Genomic DNA, 22,847 nt, shown 5'->3' with positions numbered 1-22,847 from the left:
ATTTCCTTTTTATTTAACATTAATTATTGTTGATACTAATAATCAATTTAAAAGAATATTGATTTATAAATCTTTAGAGTATCATTATAATAAATACAGTACATAATAAAAGTAAAAAATATAAGCAAAATTTAAAACGAGATTTAGTGTAATGGCGTAAACAAATGAAAGTATAGTTAATAATATTGATATTCATAAAATTGAACTCCGTTTTCTATGGAGAATAGTTGAAATGTAAAAATAATATTTTAATATTAGATCTCATGATAGACCGGTTTATGTTAAAAAATTACAATATAAAAATTCATTGTTTAAAAAGTTTAAAAACTTATACCATTTTACAATTTTATTTTAATAGTAAAGGTATATATACCTATAATATAAACTAATACACCATCAAAATAAATAAAAAAAATCGTGCATATTTTTTCAAATTCCTTGTAATCCTTGAAAAAGTTGTCCAATTTTATTACATTTTGACATGTCAAAGGCAAGATGGAATAGAAATAGAACTCTATAAACATAAAGCTGTACTTATGTAAATAAAAAAAAAAAAAACACGTCAATAGATCCCACAGCTAAAGGCAAGTGCACAACAATGCGGTCCCACCAAAAAGGAAGGTTGCAGTATTCTTGTGGTCTGTGGTTCTGCGGTCACATATCTGCTGCACTTTGCTCACAAGTTATTACTTCGGCGCCAATGCGGAAGGCATCAACCGTTTAAGGGTCGGTGTGCCATTCTTCTCGTTAGTTGTAAACGTGGCTCGGGCCTACCATAGCTAATCTTCCTCGCATTTCAATTCTGGGCAGGTTACAGTCTGCTTTTTGTTCATTTGTTACGATGTTGCGATTGACGGATGCGCTCCTTGATTATGTTAATATATTTTTTAAGGATAATACTTGTATTAATTTATTCAGTGTCAGATTTACAAGTAGTGCCATATTTAGACTTATTTAAGAAATGCATTCTTATATAGAATTGATATAGAATGGGTCACCCTTTTCTTTCTCATGGGTGTCGTAAGACGCGGCTTAAAGAACTTAATGGTCGAGGTGTCGGTAGTAGCGTTCCTTGCAAAACATTATCAAAGCCTAACTGTGGTTGCCAATCCGCCTGCCAAGCGTAGTAACTACTGACAAAACTTCCCTTAAGGGAAGGTCTATGTTCAGCAGTGGATAGTATGTCTAGGATAGTGAAAACTCGGAATAAAACATTATAACTAGCCATCTAGCCAGCGCGGTAAGGTTAGGCTAATAGTTTCTTATGGATAGGACTAGTTTCACAGTGAGATCATGGGTTCGTGAATTACCTGAATCATCTACTTTGAAATAAAAAATATTACAAGTGTGGACACACAGCACCCTAATTGCTGTTAATTCATTCCAGAAAATATAAAAATCTTCCTGGTTGACGTAAATAAAGCCAAGTTTCCAATAAAAACTAGTGTAGCACGTAGAATATTAAAAAGAGATAACTTGGCAACAATATAGCAATCCAGTTATTCATTATCGCAAACTATCGTCTCAGCTTTACGATACATACGTCACCTACGTATCACCTTAGAAAAAACGAAAACCCTATTTGAAAGTCACACCAAGAAAAAGTAGTGGAACAAGCGAACTAAACGCTAACGAGCTGTGCTGCTTAGCACTTCCCAGCGCTTTTTATGCTGACTGTTCACTTTGAGTAATAGGAGGTTTTATGTCCCAGTCTCATTTCACTAGAATTCAGTATTGGAAAATAAAGTGGCAATGAAAATTTCTATCTGGACGTTCGTGCGAGCGAAGTGTTTTTTGTTAAAGTAGACACCGACTCCATTTGTTTTATTTAGCTCTAAAATAATCATAAAATACAGATATAGAGTAACTAGAATGTGTATTCAAAATACTATTAATATTATTAACGTACGTTTTACGTTCGTTAATAATATTTACGTTATGCGTACGTTTGCCGGTGCAGGGTTGATATTCGAGAATCTTTCTTCCTCATCAGTTGTCAGTTCTTCGAGCTATGTGCCTTGCCAATTGCTACTTCAGTTTGCTTATCCTTTTGTAATAAATATAGTATAAGAGTAAATTCTTTAAATTAAGTGTGCAATGCCGTTGCTCCCGATAGTTGGAAGGCGCGTCGGCTGGCACCGGGGCGCTGGTATGCCCGGACGTGAACTTATCCCACCTAGCACGGCACCTTGCACACAACAGGTATACAGAGCACCGATTTAAATGATCCTCAGTCGCCGACGCAGGCGGTGACTGTCGATATCGGAGGATCAGATGCGTGAGCACTACTATATCGACGAGTTCGACGACACGACGGCACGAAAAACACGACAAATCCCGATGACACGACGACTCGACGATGACGATGGCTATTACTTCAATTATTCTATTAACTATTTTAAAACTGTATACTATCACTATTTACTCTATAATCGGGAGGTCGTCCGGAACATTAAGAAAGTACTTATAAAAATCGAGTCCGAAGTGGTAATGTGTTCATTAACATAATATATTATATTTAAAACTATACGCATTCGAAGTCAATTGGAGAACCAAAAATTGTATATAATCTCGTGATAGTAAGATCAATTAGTTTAACCAGTCATGAGAACCTCGCCTCTAGAACACATCCAGTATTAATTTTACAGCTACGATCGTAACAATAAAATGGTCGTATTGCCGCTCCCCGCTAGATGTCACCATTGGTATCTTGCTCAAAGTAGGGATCTACTTTGTAGAGAAAGTGTTTTATCACTGAATTAAAATGTAATCTTTTGTAACAGAGTTTCATTTGATCTCTTACCTTTTATTGTGCGCTTTCGGCTTTTATGGGATAAACTGACAGTTCTGTTACGCTTGTGTGGGATGAAAGTCGACGGTATTGTTGCCAGTCCATGGCCTTGTATTGTACTTTCGACATTCGAATGCTTTCGACTTTACCATAGATAAAAGCGTTTAAACCTGATAGTTAATTTTAAATCATTATTAAAATATATATTAGTATTTTATTAAAGCTTTTTTATTATCTTTTTATGGCCCTTTCTGTTTTTATATATCTTAAAGCAATAAAATAAGCCAATAAACCACAATGTTATTAATACGTTTCTATGAATATTTCACTTAAAGATAGTATTATGGACTAATTCGTATGTAAACGACATACGTAAATTGGTGTTCGCTATAAATCGTTGCAAATCCGCGGCGGGTTGTAATCTCACAATAAATTGAATATCTAGGATAAGTCTCGTGTCTAGTATATCGGCTGCGCAAATAGACAATTTATGCATAGACGTTATTCCTGACTCACGCGTGCTATTCGGACATCGAGCGGTAATAGATATGAACAATGTGTAATTTGTTACAAATGTGATATTTGTTTTAAATATGTCATTCGTTTTAAATGTGTCATTTATTTCTAATGTGTCATTTGTTTTAAGTATCTGATCATAGTGATGGTAAACTACCATGGGCTTGACTTTTCGTCCGGTTTACGACTATTTTAAGTTTAATATTTATATCTACTTCGAATCGTATTCATAGCTGGTTTCTTAGTCTGTTTTAGTACAAGCTTGATCAGAACTAAGTAACCGTAAATCTTGCAGGCTTAATAGCGGTGTAACACGCCAACAAAGTTCCTTATACTGAGATTTTATTATATATAATATTTCTTAAAGAAATGGTTTTGACATTGACGGCCCATTGTAAGTGCTACTGGTCTGTCAAATACAGCTTTGGTAATTTTCTGCGAATTTCCATGATGTTATTTAGATATTTACTTGTACATTGTCAGCGTAAATGATAGCAAATGTACGTAAACGTAAAATGTTTCTCAGTTTCAGACTTAGAACGTTGCGCTACTAATATACAATGTAACACAATACTATGAAATGTTGTGTATTACAAATGGTGGCAAAGATTCAAGTATCAAATTTCTTTTTTAGGCACGATATAATTAGTAACAAACATTTAAACATCCTATGTTTAGCAATAGCTGAGATTGATTGTAATTGAGATTGATGATGATTTGAACATCCAAACATCAATATAAATTTTAACTTTTAATAGTATATTTGCTGATCCAACAGACGTTGTACTATTCAATTTCCATTTTTTCTTTCGCTGTAATTCTCAATAAAATAAAAATATAAAAAAAAATTAGCTAAATCCAACTATTTTAAAGTGATGTACTTACCAACGATCAGCATTTGATTTTTATTTATATACTTACACTCAACATTCGAGCACACCAACATCAACAACGGTTTATCTACTACTAGCTTTTTCCCGCAACTTCGTCCGTGTGACCATGACATGTTTAATTACTTGGATAAAAAGTAGCATATATAATTTTCCATCCCACCTAGTACGTACGTGTACACTAAATTTTATAATGATTAGTTAAGGATCTATAAAGTAAAAAAACAAACATACAAACTCACTTCCACATAATATTGGTAAGGATATTAGCCCCCCTATATGTATGAGTATATAGTTACTAGCTTTTGCCCGTGACTTCGTATGCGTGGACTTTAGAAGTATTACTCCCTTAATGCTTGAATTTTTAATATTTCATTCTTATTGTTTACCCACACCCACATTAAAAGACCCTCTCTACCAAATTTCAAGATTCTAGATTCAGCAGTTTTGGCTGTACGTTGATATATGAGTCATTCAGTTCAGAGAGGATAGGGAGTGAAATTAATAACGCAGTCGAAACTGTCTCTCTGTCCGAAATCGATCAGGATTCATAATATCATATCATATATATGTATATACTTGTAATATGGATTATAAAATATTAATGTAGTATAACTTTCAGTGCATCACTAGCTTTCTCCTAAGTGCTACATTATCGATCTGTGTGAGTTTGACTCTCTAGTAACACTATGCACAAAGTAATTAATCCACTTCGGCACGGTTACACCCCCCTCGATTAATTAGAGTAAAAGTCAAACTGGTCGTAGAAATCCCTCGCCGCGCCCTTGCATTTAATCTTTCTTATCTAAGTCTAATATTAGATAAAAAAAAAAAAAAAAAAAACTATGTTATCTTATAAAGTTTCAATGAGACATCTTATTGAATAAAGGAGTAGATAAAGATATGATTTATTTAATATTATATAATTCGTAGTAAATAAATACTCTTCACTTCTCAAACGTTGACCGTTGAATCAACACTTTTTTGTTACTGACTTTTTTATTTTATTTTTTTTATTTGTGACTAATCGGTTTTTATCTATGGTAGCAAATAAAAAAAAATCATATAGATATAGCTCATTCCAATAATTTTATAATCATTTTTTTGATCCTTCCAGTCAATAAAGAATGCCTTAAGCTTATCTTTTAAAGCATATTATATGATAAGCAGTATAATTCTAAAGAAAATAATTAAAGTTTAATTAAAAAGAAGTGGAATAGGACATGTGAATCACATGCCAACTGTGCCAAGCAATGGGTGTGTAAAAATCTGTAGGTATACTTGGTTCCTAAGAGAAGTCGTGGAAGAACTCGTACACGATGAAGATATAACCTCAACCTGTTACACAAAGACTGGTACGCCCTGACCAGCAACCGTGGGAGATGGTAACAGTTAGCGGCACCTTTGTCCAGCAGTGTAATATCACAGGCTATGACTGAGTGATTTAAAAATAAGTAAAAAAATTTAGGAAGGTAGTTAAGTATTTGTCTTGGATGTTGACTGTGGATGCGATTAAGGGAACTTAATGGTCTAGGGATAGGCAGCAGTGGCCCTTTTTAAACGTCAACAAAGCCTAACCGCGGTTGCTAACCCGCCTACCAAGCGTGGCAACTACGCACAAAACTCTCCCAATAGGAGGAGATCTACATTCATCAGTGGACAGTTAACGGCTGATATGACGACGATGATGATAAGGTAAATATTATGTTAAATGCAGGAATGTGACAAAAATTGCTGATAAAGTAAACCGTGTTATTACTAGAAGAAGTACTGCAGCACTACCTTAATGCAGCTTGTAACACATTCAATAACTCAATGAATGTCTCGTTAACATAAATGTGCATCTAAACGTTGCTTTCCCGTAGTAAAGATTACAGAATTACGCATTCAAGAAAGCTGTTAAGAGCTCGCCTCTTTGTACTAAAGAGATGTAGCAATATTCTAAAGAGAAAATATTATATGTTTATTTAAATAATGTTAACTATTCACCAACTCTGTACAGCGTTTTTTTTACTTTTAATTTATTTATGTATCTGTATAAAATTTTAATTTTTTACAGATACATAAATAAATTAATTTTTTTTTAACAATAGATGGCTTTGTAAATTCATTATTTTACCCTTTGAAGTGTAGATTTATTAAATAATTTCCAATAACATGGATTTCACCCCCATACTTTAGAGCCTGGATGGTCGTGTACAGCGCGGTTTCAGAGATGTTTCCTCCCACAAATGCTCAGATTCATCAGGTCAGATCAGGTTTTTCCAAGAGACTACAACATGAGGGTCTGCGAAAAGGTATACAGAGGTTCCTTCAGGATCAGTAACGTACGCCCTGGTATTGTTTGCCACCTCAGTGATATAAAAAAAATCTTTAATATTAATCCACCCATAGCCTGAGATATATGCTAATGTACCCTGGTGTTATAAGAAGGCGACCAAGAATCGAACGCGATACTTTATTTACAAAAAGCAACACCCATATCACTGCGCAAAATAAACACTAAAATATATATTTTACAAAACATATAGAATTAACTATAACCTTATAAACTAGGCAAGGAGAGAGTTACAAGTTGTAGTTTCGTGATGGCTGTATAAATGTCATTTATTAGTTTTCAATTTTAAATGAAATCTCAAAAGAGTACAAAGTCGTTCGTTTGACACCGTCTGGATTCCACCGCGATGATTGATCGATGCGCTTGAATTAAGCCAATTATTGGGAAAATCTTGTTATCTGAAAGTTTGTTCGTAGCCCGTATAGAAAGTCAGTTATGTAGAATAGCGTCGATTATGCTCTAGGTGCAGGAATCCAGTGTCGATGTCGTTGGGCATCCGTCTACAAATCACTTACTTTAATTGAGTACAGAGTACTGAATGTTGGTGACTCGCGCGCAGAGCACGCGATAGTACTAGATACGGCAATAGGCAATGCAAGTCAGGCCTCATGGTAAATTGTCAACGATTTAGTGAAATTACTAGGTAACTCTAGACACCATCGACGTCAACGTTTCACCAGAGAGATAATACAGGAAAGAAAAGATATGTAATCTTTTTGATATTTATTTTTCTATATTTCTTTTTTATCGTTAATAAGGTAAACGAGCAGATGGAAATGCTTGATGAATAGCAACTACCGTCGTCCTTAAACGTCTGCAATACAAAAGGAGTTGCTTGCGCGTTGCCGGCCTTTAAAATTAATAATAAATAAATAATATTTAGAATAACAACAACCTTAAACGTAGTAATTACTAAATGGTTTAAAATTTAGATATCCTAAGTCAATAACAGTTAACCACACATATTACAAGTGGGTATTAAAATTAGTTGGCACAGATAATCTTCAGAGCGAGGTGTTGTAAAAAAAGAAAAGAAAATGTTAAGTGTTTAAATAAAATATATTGATGAGTAAAGAAATGTGTGCATATGTATGTATATGTATATGAGTATCAGTGTGTGATTGTGTTGTCTACATAAAATAGTCATAGGAAATATGATTATCATTTCATTTTTTAGAAAAAAAAGTTAGGTACTTTTTAACGCAATTGTGATTAAAGCAAACAATGGGCGAGGTTTCAATCCTCACCTTTGATAGAATTCGGCCCCTTCTATCAGTTAGGTAAATGGACTACCGTTTCATTAGATACACGTCTCGGAATTTTCACACATGGCGCCACTTCGGGAACACATTACTTAATCTACCCGCGACAGTTAGACTATCCAATGAACCACAATAACCAGTTTCAACTCGTAACTTGTATGACGATGACAAACGGGTTTCAAATTCCGTGCGTTTCAAATGTTTTCAATTCTTAAAAAAATATATTTTATTTTTATAAACACTTGGACAATATTATATTTGCATTTCATAATTTAAGTGTCTAGTTTTTAAAATTTCCTCAGTATGTGCCATTGTAAGAGAAAAAGTTAAAATATTAAGTTATTGTTAATTTTGGGAGGCCTCCAGTAAGCAGTAGTTTAATTGGTAAAAACAAAGCCTCGGCATGACGTGAAAGGTGCGAGTCCAAGTTCCGTCCAATTAAAATTTTTTTAATCACTCAACAATTATTGGTATATGATTTTCATATTTTACATTCATAATTTCTTTACATATTTAATTTCTTTGTACGTGTGATTTTCCTTACAATATCTATCAGACGAAAATCTTTAACAAAAACCGACTCAATCAATTAGGATTACGATATGTTATCATCGTATATTTATAAAAAAAATAACACGTTATCGTACTTACATTTTTTCTTAGAATAAAATTGTTATGCTTGTGCTCCTTGAACCTCCTTTATTTCGCTTCCTAACCCTGGATGTCGAATCGTGACCACGACGAGAACAAAGGTATCCTATGTAGGAGGAATATTACTTTGACATCCAAAGAACATCATTTGTTTACGTGAATAAGCTGGCATAAGCACCGGAGTGTTAAGAATGAGTGAGAACTGTGCTTCCATTAAGTGTAAAACAGTCATTACATTCAATCAATCTGGACGTAGCCGTAATGTACCGTGCAGGTCGCATGACCTCAGTTCTAAGTCGGAAGAAAGTTACTTCACGCTTCATATTTCCAATGACATTAGTGAGAAATTTGTATATGTAACTTGGATGTTTCGGTTGTAATCAATTTTGCATAGAAACTATGTAACATGTTACGTTATATTTGTAAATAATTTTAATATTATTAATATGTTTCAATTTTAAGTATATTATTACTATTAAAATAGAATATGTATCTACTTATATGCAGGTGGCTCAGGACCGTTCCTTAAGGCAATCTATGGGGGAGGCTTATGTTTTTTTTTAATAGATGATAATGGAATGCACTAATGGTTATACACTAACAGGGCACTAGTGAAGGATGATAGGCGAGGATGCAAAGGCAGGTCAGTTAGCTCATCGTGACGAATTCAACGATAAATTAGTCACAATCGTTTCCAGGGAGAACCGCGTGGAGGTCGACCTAATAAGGTACATTGATAGCAGTGGGGACTAACCTCCCTATTACTAACAATCCCTTCACTCCTGGAAGGAACTGATCACCGATGGGGAAGAAAGATTCTTGAATGGTGACCCTGTACGGGCAAACGCAGTATAGGACGACCCTTCACTAGGTGAAGTGACGACCTCAAATGCATTGAAGAGCGTCAGTGGATGCAGGTGTCACAGGACTGTTCCGTTTATGGGAGAGACCTATGTTCACCAGTGGATAGATAACGTCTGATATGAAGTTAATGTACTTACCTACTTACGAAACAATAAATAATACACGGTACGTATAAAATACTTTATTGTTTACAATTATTAAGTAATTTAACTTGACTAGATTGTATAGTAAAAAAATAGATACTTTTTGTTGAATTTCTTTTTTTTTTTTTTTTTTACAACACAGGGGGCAAACGAGCATGCGGCTCACCTGATGGTAAGTGACTACCGCCGCCCATGATCACCCACAACACCAGCGGCATTGCAGGTGTGCTGCCGGCCTTTTAAAAAGGAATATACTCTTTTCTTGAAGGTTATGTTGTCGTATCGGAAATTGAATTTGGAATTTAATTCTTACATTTCCGCGTCACGTTTATTTATATTTACAAACTTTATTTATGTAAAGGGTTTTTTTTATACGAGATCGCTTGTGAATTTGCTTTTTCAATCGGTCATTAATTCTTTGAAATACGTGGCCAGTCCATTACTCCTTTAGTTTGTCTATTTTTTAATTACATCGATCGCCTTCATTCATTTTAGAAATTCTCATTCTAATTCTAAAATGGAACGAAACTTCGAACAACACTACATATTACATCAATAGATCACTGAGCGACTTGCAGCTACCTCATACAACAAGCAATATCTCATACATTTATGTGCATATTATTGACTGTAATCTAAAATTTAAAATTATGCCATATCAATCGTCTTTTATATGATAGTTAAAACATACCAGTTCCAGGATGCAACGACTTCCATCATTGTAGTGAGGGACAAGAGACAAGGCGACGTTTCGCTGCGTAGGCGCAGTTTACGGTCGCAGTATATAGTTGGCTATTTGTGAACATTGCAACGTTATACCCGGTTCGTCCTGCTTTATGTAATACATAAATTATGGATTCGTACAGTACTCAGTTGACGTAGACAACAAACATGGCTTGGAGAAATTATTATATAATTTTAGTTTTAATAAAAAAATAGTTATGTTACTTTTACGTATTTATAAGCAAGCTGAAGTGGCAATGGGTTTTTTTTTAATGGATGATAATGGAATGGTAACTCCACCCGCGCTATCGGTATTCACCGACGAGGCACCAGTGGAAGATGATAGATGAATACAGGTCAGTTGGCCCACCATGATGAATTCGACAAGAATTAACCATGATGGTTTCCAGGGGGAACCGCTTGGAGGTCGACCTGAGAGGGTATATTGCTAGCAATGGGGCTATAAAACCTCATTACTGACAATCCCTTTCCCCCCAATGGCATGAAGTTTATGTTCAGCAGTGGACAGTTTACGGCTGATATTGTATGGTACAGTATGTAGTTACTGTGATTTTTTTCCCATAAATTAGGATAAAAAGTGTTCGTTATGTTAATCTATAAAATAGTCCGTTTGTGTATCAAATTGTATTCACATTCGTTCTGCCATTGAAGCGTGAATAAATAGTGAATATATACGAATATTATTATAAAACATACTACAGAGAACAGTGATAAGAAGTGAAGAATATTGCAAAACTCTAAGAAGAAATACAAACAGTAACAAAGTAGCAATAAACAGAAAACAAGAGAGTTCGATGAACTTATCTTGTTGTCATGTAAATCGGTCTGGTTCAATCCGTCATATTTTTTTAAAGTGAAAATGTTTTTAAGTACTCGTTGAGAACTTTAAAACAAACACTCAATTCGCGTGAACATCACACTCAAATACACATATCCAGATGTATATTCATTATTTTCCATGAACAACGCAATAAGTGAATATTTTATTATTATATTAATACATACTTAAATATAAATAATTTCTAATAAAAAAATACTTTCTACATAATATTGCTTAACAACCTTAGTGTTTACAAGTTTGTGAAGCTAAGCCCTTTTCACGTCCAACGTGCAGTCTCACGACTGACTGGTTTTTTATATGTTACGATTTATATTACTTATTATTTATTATGGCTTTCAATTTCTTCTTATTAAAAAGCTATTAATCTATATAATTGCTTATTTCTGTTTAACTGACAGCGAATACATGATAGATTGGTCTTTTTCGTGATACGGCACGATATTGTACGATTTTCAACAAACTTTAAAAAAAAGTTTTATATTTATGTTTGTTACCTCATAACTCCGTCAGTTCTAAATCGATTATCGAAAATTATTTTTGTCTGAATTAAAATTGGTTTAGTAGTTTAGTTTTTAAATGAAAAGAACTGGTTTTGTCACAATTAAGTCGATTCTTTTGTGGGACACCATTTAAGTATATCAGAATGATAATGTTATTTGGAAACACTTAAAGAAATTTAAATAAATAAATTATATATAACATAATATAAATATATATAATATATTTATTATAATTTATATATATTTATATAAGCGTCACGGTACATTTGATTTGCTATTTTATCGGTATAATAAAACCATATGATATAGTGTTTGCTACGGTAAATTATAAAAGAGTTCATGGAAATAAATATTATAGGACAAATTTATTTTATTTATAATTCAATCTACAGATAAGTAAAGAATAGATTATCTGGTAACAGATAATATAGGTATCAATCTATTCCTAGAGGGAAAACAATATTTTATCCAAGAAATACGTTACTATTGAGCCAGCACTTCGGTTCTGATTAGCTGATACGTGGATTGTAACGATTTGTTACTATCGATCGAATGCGTTGGACGCCGACTAAACTGTGTTATTCCGGATTATCTTATCGGTTGTTTGAACCTGCCAATATCGGGATGCACTGGATAGATAAATAGGATTTGTACGATATTGCTAAAATATTGCATTTTGTTAGATATTATCATTATTAAAAGAAACAATGAATTGATTATTGTCAAACAAAAAGCATCAATGAAATTCATTATCCATAGAAATTGATACTGCATATAATGACATAAGCAATCACAATATTGTCTTAAAATTAAACTCGCTAAAATTTCATATGCAAGGTGAAATTGAAGCCGTTAATGGTGCGTAAAACTAAGAATTCACTCATGTATTAGGACATAAATTACGTGAATCAAAAGTTCAAAATCGACAAAAAATTTTGAGCCTCTTATACTAACTCGGTTAATTGTTGAACACGCTATGTTAATATAAAAAAAAAAAACTCAATATTTTAACCACCGACGTAAAACAGGAGTGTTATATGTTTAATAAGTTTAATAAGTGTTATAAGTTACGTGACTGTGTGTCTACTTGTAGCATCGTAGCTCCAAAAGGAATGGACTGATTATGATGCGGTTTCTGAAAGCTGACGTAATCGAGATGGTTCTTAGCTACAAATTATAAAAATCTGTTCAAGCGTTTCTGAAGTTACTTAAAATTTTTAATTTCATTTATTTTTGTTGATATTTAACACCTATTCCTGTGATGAAAATGTTCACTTTTGACGGTAGAAGACAAACAGTCTGATAGTCTAATATTACATTAGATTTACTAGTGAGTTATTATACTCTACTATATATTACTAATACTATATATTACTAATGGTCCCAAAGCAAGCACAGCTGGTAATATGGGTACTAGATAACTTTCAAACATATTTACATTTTTTTTTGTAAATATAAATCCATATTATGTATATAGATTTATCCATATTTTGTATACAAAGTAGATACTCAAACTAATAGAAATAGACAACCTCTTTCTATCTGGTTAAACTTTAGCTTGTTTCCCATCCCAAACTCCATAAAAAAACACATGGGTACAAATGTTTGCATTATGCGAGAATCAAACTCGTGTCAATCGACAGATGAAGCAGTTAACCACTACACCTCCAATCTATCTCTATACAAAATAAACATTTAGATATCTAAGTGAACCGATAGAATATCATCATCGATAAAGCGTTAAACACACGCGGGAAATCTGACAGCTGTCACCTGTCAAAGAAATATTGATATGGCTCCACTCGCTGTATGTCATCGATTACCGCGCACACTTCGGATACAGGCACTAAAATAATAATCTGAATTATGTTTTTAGACAAAACTAGGCCGAAGCTCGACTATTGTTAGATTTAATCATAATCAGGAGGAAAAGCAACCGCACATTCAATATAGTTGCTGCTCCTTCATGCTCGTAGGTACATAATGACTGAGAAGATAAAGAACATAACTGCTAAGAAGGTGCGAATTTTTTTTATATTAACAGAAATTAGTAGCAAACTGTAGAAATATGCAAGTACAGTAATTAGCAAGCGATGAGCTTAAAATACTCAAAGCTCAACGATATAAGCAAAGATAATGAATAACCTGAAATATACCAAACATGGTAATTTGAAATTTGGCCCAAATAAATTGTAATTTGGGGCAGAGTAAGGTTTTTTCTATCCAATATTGCATGTATGAACAATTTAAACAGCATATAAAGTTTATTCTGTACTAATTATGACAGAGTTGAGGTCTGTAGTCGATGGTTAATATTTTATTGATTTTATTAGGTGGCAAGATCGTCAGATTGCTTGTCATTCTAAATGTTATAAAAAAATAAACGAAAAATGTAACGTTTATTAAAAATTCAATACACGACTTCAGTTAAAAGTAAATACATATATTTGATGTGATGTCAGATTATATCAGAAATCTAGTCAATTGAAGAGTCCATAAACAAGATAGTACAATATTTGTTAAATATTGACATCAGATCAATGACCTCACTATGTGAAATAGCTACATTTTACGATTATATGCGATTATAATTAAAATAAGCACAGCAAGACATAATTCACTAAAGAAGTATTGTATTGAAATGCTTCGTTATATCTTAGGTTGGTGATCATATAAATTAATTAAAAAATTAATTAATTAATAATTACGAAATTAATACGGATTTGTGTAATGTATTTGTGATATCGTTGGACATATATAGGTGGTATAAGAGACTTTTTATAGACCTATTAAATATGTTTCTTACTTATATATTATATATATTTTCCTAGGTTACGTAGCCTCACTGATTCCGGACTAAACCAAAAAAAAAATTTACTTCCACAAAAATAAATACTTAAGATGAGGTAAATATGGAATTTAGGTTATAATTTATATAATATCTTGCATATCCAGGCACAACTACTTCTTTCTAAACAATAAACACACTCCTTTGTTACGTTTAATGACTTTATAATAAGACCACCTACAACTTTATACGCACGTGATAAATGAGTTTTTTTTACAGTCGGAAACAAAAGTAGATATGTCTCACACAATATTGGTTCTTATTGTAAAGCATCAAAGTTCAAGAGTGAACAAACCTTTGTAGGAGTCCGAGCTACGAAACAAAACATAATGGTCGTTTAACCTCTGATTGTTTCAATATGATAACCTACAACTACAACGTAGCTTAATAGATAATTAATTTGCTATTATTGAAATAATAATACATTCTATTAGTTCTACGTGTGTCTTTGCTTGGACTCGAGATGGTTGGTCGCTTTCAAATATGTACAGAAAAAAATAAACAAATGTGACTAAACCAGTTATTTTGATCTCAAAACTAACGTATTGAACTGTAATTCGGAATACGAAAATTGAGAAATTTGTTTTTTTTTATACTTGCTGTACATAGAATAGCCTAACCCTTCCTTTCTCGTGAGTGTCGTAAGAGGTAACTAAAGGAACTTAATGGTCGAAGGATGCGAAGCAGCGTGGCCTTAAAACATTACTAAGGCCTAACTGCGGTTGCCAATTCGCCTGCCAAGCGTGAAAACTACTGGCAATTTTTTTTATACAACTTAGAATCGCAAACAAGCTGACGGCCCATCTGATGGAAAGTGATAACCGTCACCTATAGACATGAGCAGTACCATGGACATAACAGAGTATACTGTTTCGCCCATGATACCCCCCATGCGTTGCTATTCCTGAGGACTCAGGTGTTATTCCTCTGTACCCAGTAAATTTACGCCAAAATCCACAAAGGGGGAGGCCTATGTTCAGCAATAAACATTATTTGATATTAGTTTTTATAAGCAATTTTTTTTACTCATATGTTGCTGATGATGTGCAAGTTGTTATTATGCTAGCAAAGAAAAAAGACTAGAAGTCAAATATTATCCCTGTGCTATTAACAGCAATCATATTAAATGGTTTCATTGCAACGTATCGCTTATTGATCAATCGCATATGGCAGGGAATTAATTTGTTGCGTTCCATTTCACCGCCTCCAGCCAGTGAATGTTTGTAATCTTTATCGATATTGCCATTTATAATGAGCGATCAGTGTAATATTGCGTAAAACGAATCGTTTACATGCAATCATATTGTAATTATTAAAGTAAATATTCATAATTTAATATCAGATGCAGTTACGTTACTTGCTCATAAAGAAAGTAAAGTTTTATTGGTATTCTAGGCATAATCTTAGGAAACGATAATTTTACATTTTATAAAAAAAACATAACAATTTAACTAGGTTTTTGAACAAGTTTAAAGATAATTATTTTATTTGTTACTATACACATACATTTTATTGTTTTTTTTTATTTATTATGGCACAAATAGTCATTACACTTACAGGTACAAGTATGTAATAGGTACTTAGAAATAATAATATTATACAATAGATAAAACAATTTCGATACGTAATATAATATTGTGATATTTTTAATGCTAATATCAAAATAGGTTTCAACGGAAATGTATTGTTTTCAAGAGTTACAACAAACCTAGAATTCTATGCACAACACATTTTATACACATAATATTGCAGGTATTATTTTACTTCCCTTTGTTATTTTATGATTTTTATGTATAAATGATTATATATATCAGTGACTATATTGTCGGATACCACTTTCTATTATGTAAACTCTAAAGTCCACATAATAAGGCTTGTTTTCTACCCCAATAGTGAAGAAAGAATTCGACGACAACAAACGACGTTCAATAAGTTTACATAATATATTGAAAAGATCCATGTCACATTGCGGTGATAACTAAACCATAAACAGTGACATTATATCCTAATCCTTTTATATTCTGAGGTATTCTGATACGATCCAGCCTATGTAGGTCAGGCCACCCTTCATTGGATAAACATGACAGTATCTCTATTAATATTTACGACAAAAGATACGCAAAATATTCGCAATAAACTTATAGGCTAAATTGCTAAAGACGTTCCACCCTCACCCTTTAAGCCAGGCGCGTCGTATCACTCTAAGCATACAGCCACAAATCATTGTTCAATATCACGGCGAATGCACTGAGATTAACTGCAACCAACTGCCACAGCAGGCAGTGGCAGTTTAAAATGTTACAAATATTAAATTTTATACCAATAAAATTGAATTTAGAATCATATTTTGTAGTATAGAAAACTGAAAATCGATGATTGCGTTTCATATGTGGTGTGTAAAGAAAGTGACTTCTGTAATGGAGATTAAAGTTCTCTTACGTTTTCGACGTAACTACTTAGTTTTGACGGCTTGTAACTATATTAATCAGATAGAATAGATCTAAGATAGATAAGTATTAATACTATGAATTTATATAAGATTATATTTTATCTTACTTATAAACAACAACATCATACATACATAACCTTGTTATACATTTGTTTTTCACGTATTTGTTAATAAACTTCAATGAATACAAAAATGAAGTAAATGAAGATTATAAGAACTTTTTTTTTAGTCTCTCTTTTCTATAAAAATGGGCATTATTTTAAAGGAAATATTTATTATAATATTAAGTAAGAAAAAGTATAGAAACACCATAGTTTATTGTAGGAAAATGAGTAAGACAGAACAGGATTAAACGGAGGTGGATGAGACAAATAGTTGTTAGTTTGTAACCGAGAACAAGCGCTCGAGCTCTCGCGACGGTGTCTGTTTCATGAACAACGGTGTGTATGTATTTATTATGCAAATGAACGTCTGACTTTACAGCACTTGTCGGATGCAGTTGCGTATTAATAAATGTTAGTTAAATTTTCTTTTTATTCAAGTTATTGTCTGAGGTAGAACTAAAAGTGCTCTAAAGTAAGTGACATTACAACTTGCTGCTAGTTGATGAGTAAAACATAGTATGACAACGTGAGTGATATACTGACCAATTAGAAATGAAATAAAATGCAGAAAAAATCTGAATTTGTTTAGTTTATAATTCCTGACTGATACCAATACATACAAACTCTTTTTATATTTTTCTATACATATGTTATATATAAAACAAAAAACAGTAAAATAAAAACTGGACGTAGTACACTTTCTACAGTTGTCGTGAGAGTGATGTAAGTTTATACGACATTAACATAAATTAATTGGACAACAGTAAATTACTAAAAATTTGCAAAAACAACTTGCTATTGTTATAAAATTTATGTCGTGTTTACTTGCTTTCTTTAGTAGTATAATCAATTTAATTTTTGCTAAACTATGTTTAAATAACTGAACAGCATTCAATGAGATTTAATACATATATAGGCTATATTAAATTACTACAAGAATACTAATTTATATAAGCTGCGGGCTACACCGAGATATTATAAGTGTTTGTTTAATAGTGATGTTATAAAAGACATCCCAAAATGTTTTCAAAGAAAATAAAAATGTTCCACGATAACGAGAAGCACAAAGACATCCGAGATGGAGCCACTCCATTCGAATTTGTCGGGGAAGAAAAATAGTAGGCACCTGCAACTAAATGCATTCGAGGGGTGTCGGAACCGTGACGGGGGAGATCCGTTTGAAGTGCGCTCATTTTGTACGTCTCGAGGGTTGACATGTCGTATCATTACGCACATGTGTCGGGGGAGGCTTTTGCTGCGATACTTTGGTTTGACATATGCAGGTGTTTGAAATGTACCTAAGAATTATCGAAACATCACGAGTATTTCACATTATTACTATTTAATTATTTATTTAACACTTTATGGTACTCAATACATAAAAATATACAATGACAATTAGACAATTCAATTAAAATACATTAGAATTAAAGACAGTAAAGATATAGAAATAATGGTACAAAAGGCAAAATGTACTGAAGAATTATCGGAATATCCCAAGTATATATCATATTTAATTATTTATTGTACTCGATACATAAAAATATACAATGACAATTAGAACACTTAAATTATATTAGAATAAAATACGGATCAAAATATAGAAATAAATGTACAGAAGGCGAAATTACTAGCTGTATATTACCGTGTGAATGCTACGTATTAATTTTATGATATTTTATTTTTTTATTTTTTATTTTATTTTATTTCAATAGGTACACATTACAGAGAATTAACATAGTTACATTAATTTATAAGCTACAATTATGTTTTGATATGATATACTCGTAGACTATGTGTTTAGTGAACAATATTATGTGGGAATAGTAAAAGGATTGTATAGATAATAAAATGAGTAAAATATATTTTTGGAGCTATCACTATTATACTTTCGCAAATCAAAGATTTTTTTTTTAAAAATTATGGTACAGGCACTGTGCAGAAATTAAATTCAAAACATTCAGACATTGCAAAAAGTGGTTGAGTAGCAAATATGTCGTTCATTTTCGTCGAATTTACTTTCTCATGCTCCCCCCTTCTGAGACCTAAAATATTGTGTCATTATACCTTCTATTGGCACTACCATCTCACTCTTCAAATTAAAACTTAGTTGCTACATGGTAGTATGAGTTCAACAAATTCATGTCATTATTTACGTTAGTTTCGATTTCATTGACTGCACAGACACAACAAACAAAAATACCAAACAATGTAGTGAATAAATGTCATTTATATCATCTGGACAGTAAAGTACAGTTAAGCACACAAGTCGGAAAGGGCGTGTCGTTAGGGATGCTGGTGCATATGATGTGATGTATTACTGGGGTGTACACGAGAGGGTTTTCAATCTCCCTAGTTGTTCTGGTGTTATTGTTTACTTTGGTCACAAAAAGTCTGATGTGGTTCTTTGAGATATTAACAGTTCGTTAATAGAAAAAATTCAAATTATTAGACTTAGCTCGCTTGAATCAATGTATTCTATATGTTAAGGTAGAATATAACCTATAATAATATTATGCTTTTTATTTCCTTTATAATATTATTGCACATTTTAAGGCCGACCTAGTACATATTAATATAAAAGTAAAGGCAAAAAAAAAAATAAGGAAAAAATTTTTTTTCTTTTAATTTACAATTATTTTCTTATTTTATTTTAAGCAATATAAGGACCTCTCAACGAGTATAGGCCTCCTTCATCTTTCACCACTTTGTCCTATTTTGAGCTATTTTCATACAATCCTTGCTTGTAATTTTTTTTTATTCAGCTTCCTACTCTTCCATGGGACGGCCTCTTTCCGGGAAGGCCAGCTAATGTTGTAATTTTTCTAGTCCATTTCTGTTTGACGTGTAATGTGACCGACCCGTTTTCACTTAAGTTTCTTTTTTGGGTTAACGCATCTAAAATTTTGGTCTTTTCTCTTATTTCGCTATGTTTTTTTCTTGTCTCTGTGTTTCTAATTGAAAAAATATTTCTCTTCCTATAACCTGTATGTGCACCAAATTTCATTTAAATCTGTTCAATAGTTTTTGCGTGAAAAAGTAACAAATATCATTACTTATATCCTCACAAAGTTCGCGTTTATAATAGTAGTAGAATGCATAGCAGTAATTTCTATGTTAAAATTAAAAGATAAAATTGATATTACGATGATAAAGTGAAAGTATTCAAGTAAAGTCAACAGTAACAGTAGGTGATCAAAACTAAAAAGTCAATATTAATTAAAGAACAAAGTTTGCGCAGATTTGGATATTGAAGTATGTACTACTAAAGAAAATGATTGTGAGGTGTGTCAAAAATTAGCTAATGTTACAATTTCGGTCAGAATTGGATATTAAAACATGTAATTCTAAATAAGACAATAGTAGAGTGTACCAAACATTAGCTAATATTATAGCTGCCAAATATCGACGATTACTCTTCACTTTGAAACTTATTCAACGCATTTTTATTTTTATTCGAACGGCAAAGCAGTCAAGTTATATTTTCAAGTGCATAAACATGTAGCTATTTAGACTTGATGAATTTTAATGACACCATTAATTACAAGAGTGTTAAAAACGACATTAATAGATTAATTAAAAGATTTTATAAAATAAACATAAACGAATATTTGATTGAGATACTTCATCTCATTGATATGTTTTATTAAGACATTACCATTTAAAAATAATAAATATCACTGGACATATTAAGTATATATAGCATCAGCAGCGCCATCTAGCCCCAAATTAAGTAAAGTAATACTAAACAAAACCATAAGAATAAATTTCTTATGGCAAAACTATTATTATTATTATTATTAAACTATGTATACTGCACTAATATATACTTTATATTACATTAAAATATAAATTATTTTAATATTTAAATCGCTATCGAGTCTGCATATCCAAAAATTTACTCATAGAGAATGTGCATACATAATGTCTTTTACCCAAAAATTGTCTGGAAAAGATTGCTTAGCGATGGGGACACTTTTTTATTACTTCTCATTAAAATTAAGTGTAATAATATTTTTATAAATGGTGCAATAAAGTGTAAATAAATTAATGCCTATAAGGTTAAAACCACCCTTTGTAGCATATTTTATTAGTGAATAAAGTTTAAATAAATAAATATTGGACAAATTATAGACATATTTAAAATAGTATTATGTTACCTGTACTTAAATAAATAGTATAAATAGTCCTCAGACATGGTTACATATAAGGGTATTAAGGACGTTAATAGTATTCTATTGTCCGTCGTGGTTCATATCTACATATAAGTGGTGATTACCAATTTCTTTTTGGAAGATCATCAGTTGGTTAGCCATTCAAAGTTGTTTAAAAAAAATGTTTTTACTATATTACAAATTATTTTAAATTCCAAACAGATAGTATTAATAATAGCTGAGGTAATAGCGTTGCGACAGACGGACGGATGGAAAAATAGTTGGTTAAAATCACACCAGTAGGGCTTCTTGTACTTACCATTTTGGTACGGAACTCTTAAAAGGGTACCTTTTATAGTTAATCGAGTTCATCGATTGTGCTCTAATTAAAAAGTTTAATTAACTGTTGCAGTGTTGAAATTTTAAAGGTGTCACTTATATAAATGAGGTACGATTTCCTTATCAGATTCGTAAATTATGTTGTATCCTTTGAATTGTTATTTGCCGCCATTTTGTTGCGTGTAATAAATCTGAATTTTATTTCTCTGTAGGTACACATTTGGCCATATATAGTTTGAACAAGTTAATTGTAGTTCTGTCTCTGAATATTTTTTTTTAATTTATCGCTAATATTAATAGCATAATAACATACTATATTGTATATTAAAAAAGTTGGTTGCAACAGTTTACTTTCCAATAAAAATTTCGAAATATTGGCTATTAGGTAATAAGACATCAGAAAACCTTTATATGACATAGAAAAGGCAGAAGAGAAAGCAGCTATGTCATATACAATTTTCTGATTTTATTTAGAATATAATTTTAAATGAGTGTACTGTTTTTGCAGACCCTACGTTCTGTTACAATAACCAAGTTCAAGGATAAAAAAGTTTTAAAGATGTTTCTTTCCACAAACGCTCTGAATGAAGGTTCTAGAATAAGCTCCCTGTTGAGGTTTTTCCAAGAGACCACAGCATGGAGTCTCTTAAAAAAAGGGATAAAGAGGTTCCTTTAAGGTCGACAACGTGCGTGTAATGCCCGTGGTATTGCAGGCGTTCATACGCTACAGTAACCGCATACCATCAGGTGTGACGTATACTTGTTTGCCACCTTAGTGAAATAATAAAAAATAGAGTAATTGGTTACAGATACTACTATAATTACTCTCGCAAGTAATAACCACATAGATTCTTGAAATTTTCGTTTTCACTTCTTATTTTGATGATACATATAGATATTTTCAATATATTTACGTAAAGAAGTACTCAAGAAGTTAAGATGCCAAGTAGCTCAATAATAACGGAGAAATCGCCATTAGTTTCCGCTGTATCATTGTCAATGTCTGATGGGGTTCACGTTCCTTTATTTAGACATAAAGATTCACAGAAATCCGTATTGATTTTTATATTAGTCGACATCAAACTCTTCAAGCACTGAACGCTTCCGCCGGGTTTGCTCGCAATAATCTCCTTTACGGATATAATTTCGCTCGTTTCATTCTGTTATTGGATTTTCCGCGGCCTCACTTCAATTCGGACTTGATATTTGTAATAAACTTTTATCATCTCGTTTAATGTTGCTTGCTTTTTATTACATCGCTTACGCATTTTTGTCAGTTTTCAGATTTAAACGATACCTTGGAAACATTTGAAAAGTATTTATCACCTTATCTAAGTTAAAATAGGTTTATTATGAAAAATATGAAATGAGTAAATAATTTATTTGTGCATAATAATATGTTACAAGCGATGA

At 32.1% G+C, this 22,847-nt stretch overlaps 1 protein-coding gene and 1 long non-coding RNA gene across 3 annotated transcripts in view; both read left to right on the top strand.

Annotated features, from left to right (window-relative positions):
* The window catches only part of LOC113511818 (caskin-2), a 350,084-nt gene that overhangs the window by 82,575 nt on the left and 244,662 nt on the right, over nt 1-22,847 (top strand). The gene's annotated exons all lie outside the window — the stretch shown is intronic.
* Nucleotides 269-22,847, top strand: part of LOC128201005 (uncharacterized) — a 38,011-nt gene continuing 15,432 nt past the window's right edge. Inside the window, exons 1-2 of the long non-coding RNA XR_008253003.1 lie at nt 269-9,477; nt 10,150-10,277. This is a non-coding gene — a long non-coding RNA (uncharacterized LOC128201005). The remainder of the gene's footprint in view (nt 9,478-10,149; nt 10,278-22,847) is intronic.

Source organism: Galleria mellonella, unplaced genomic scaffold (assembly GCF_026898425.1).
Source record: "Galleria mellonella isolate WM207_F2 unplaced genomic scaffold, CSIRO_AGI_GalMel_v1 utg329, whole genome shotgun sequence".
NCBI classification, from domain to species: Eukaryota; Metazoa; Arthropoda; class Insecta; order Lepidoptera; family Pyralidae; genus Galleria; species Galleria mellonella.
Note: the sequence above shows the minus strand (reverse complement) of the source record. Positions and strands in the feature narration are given on the sequence as shown.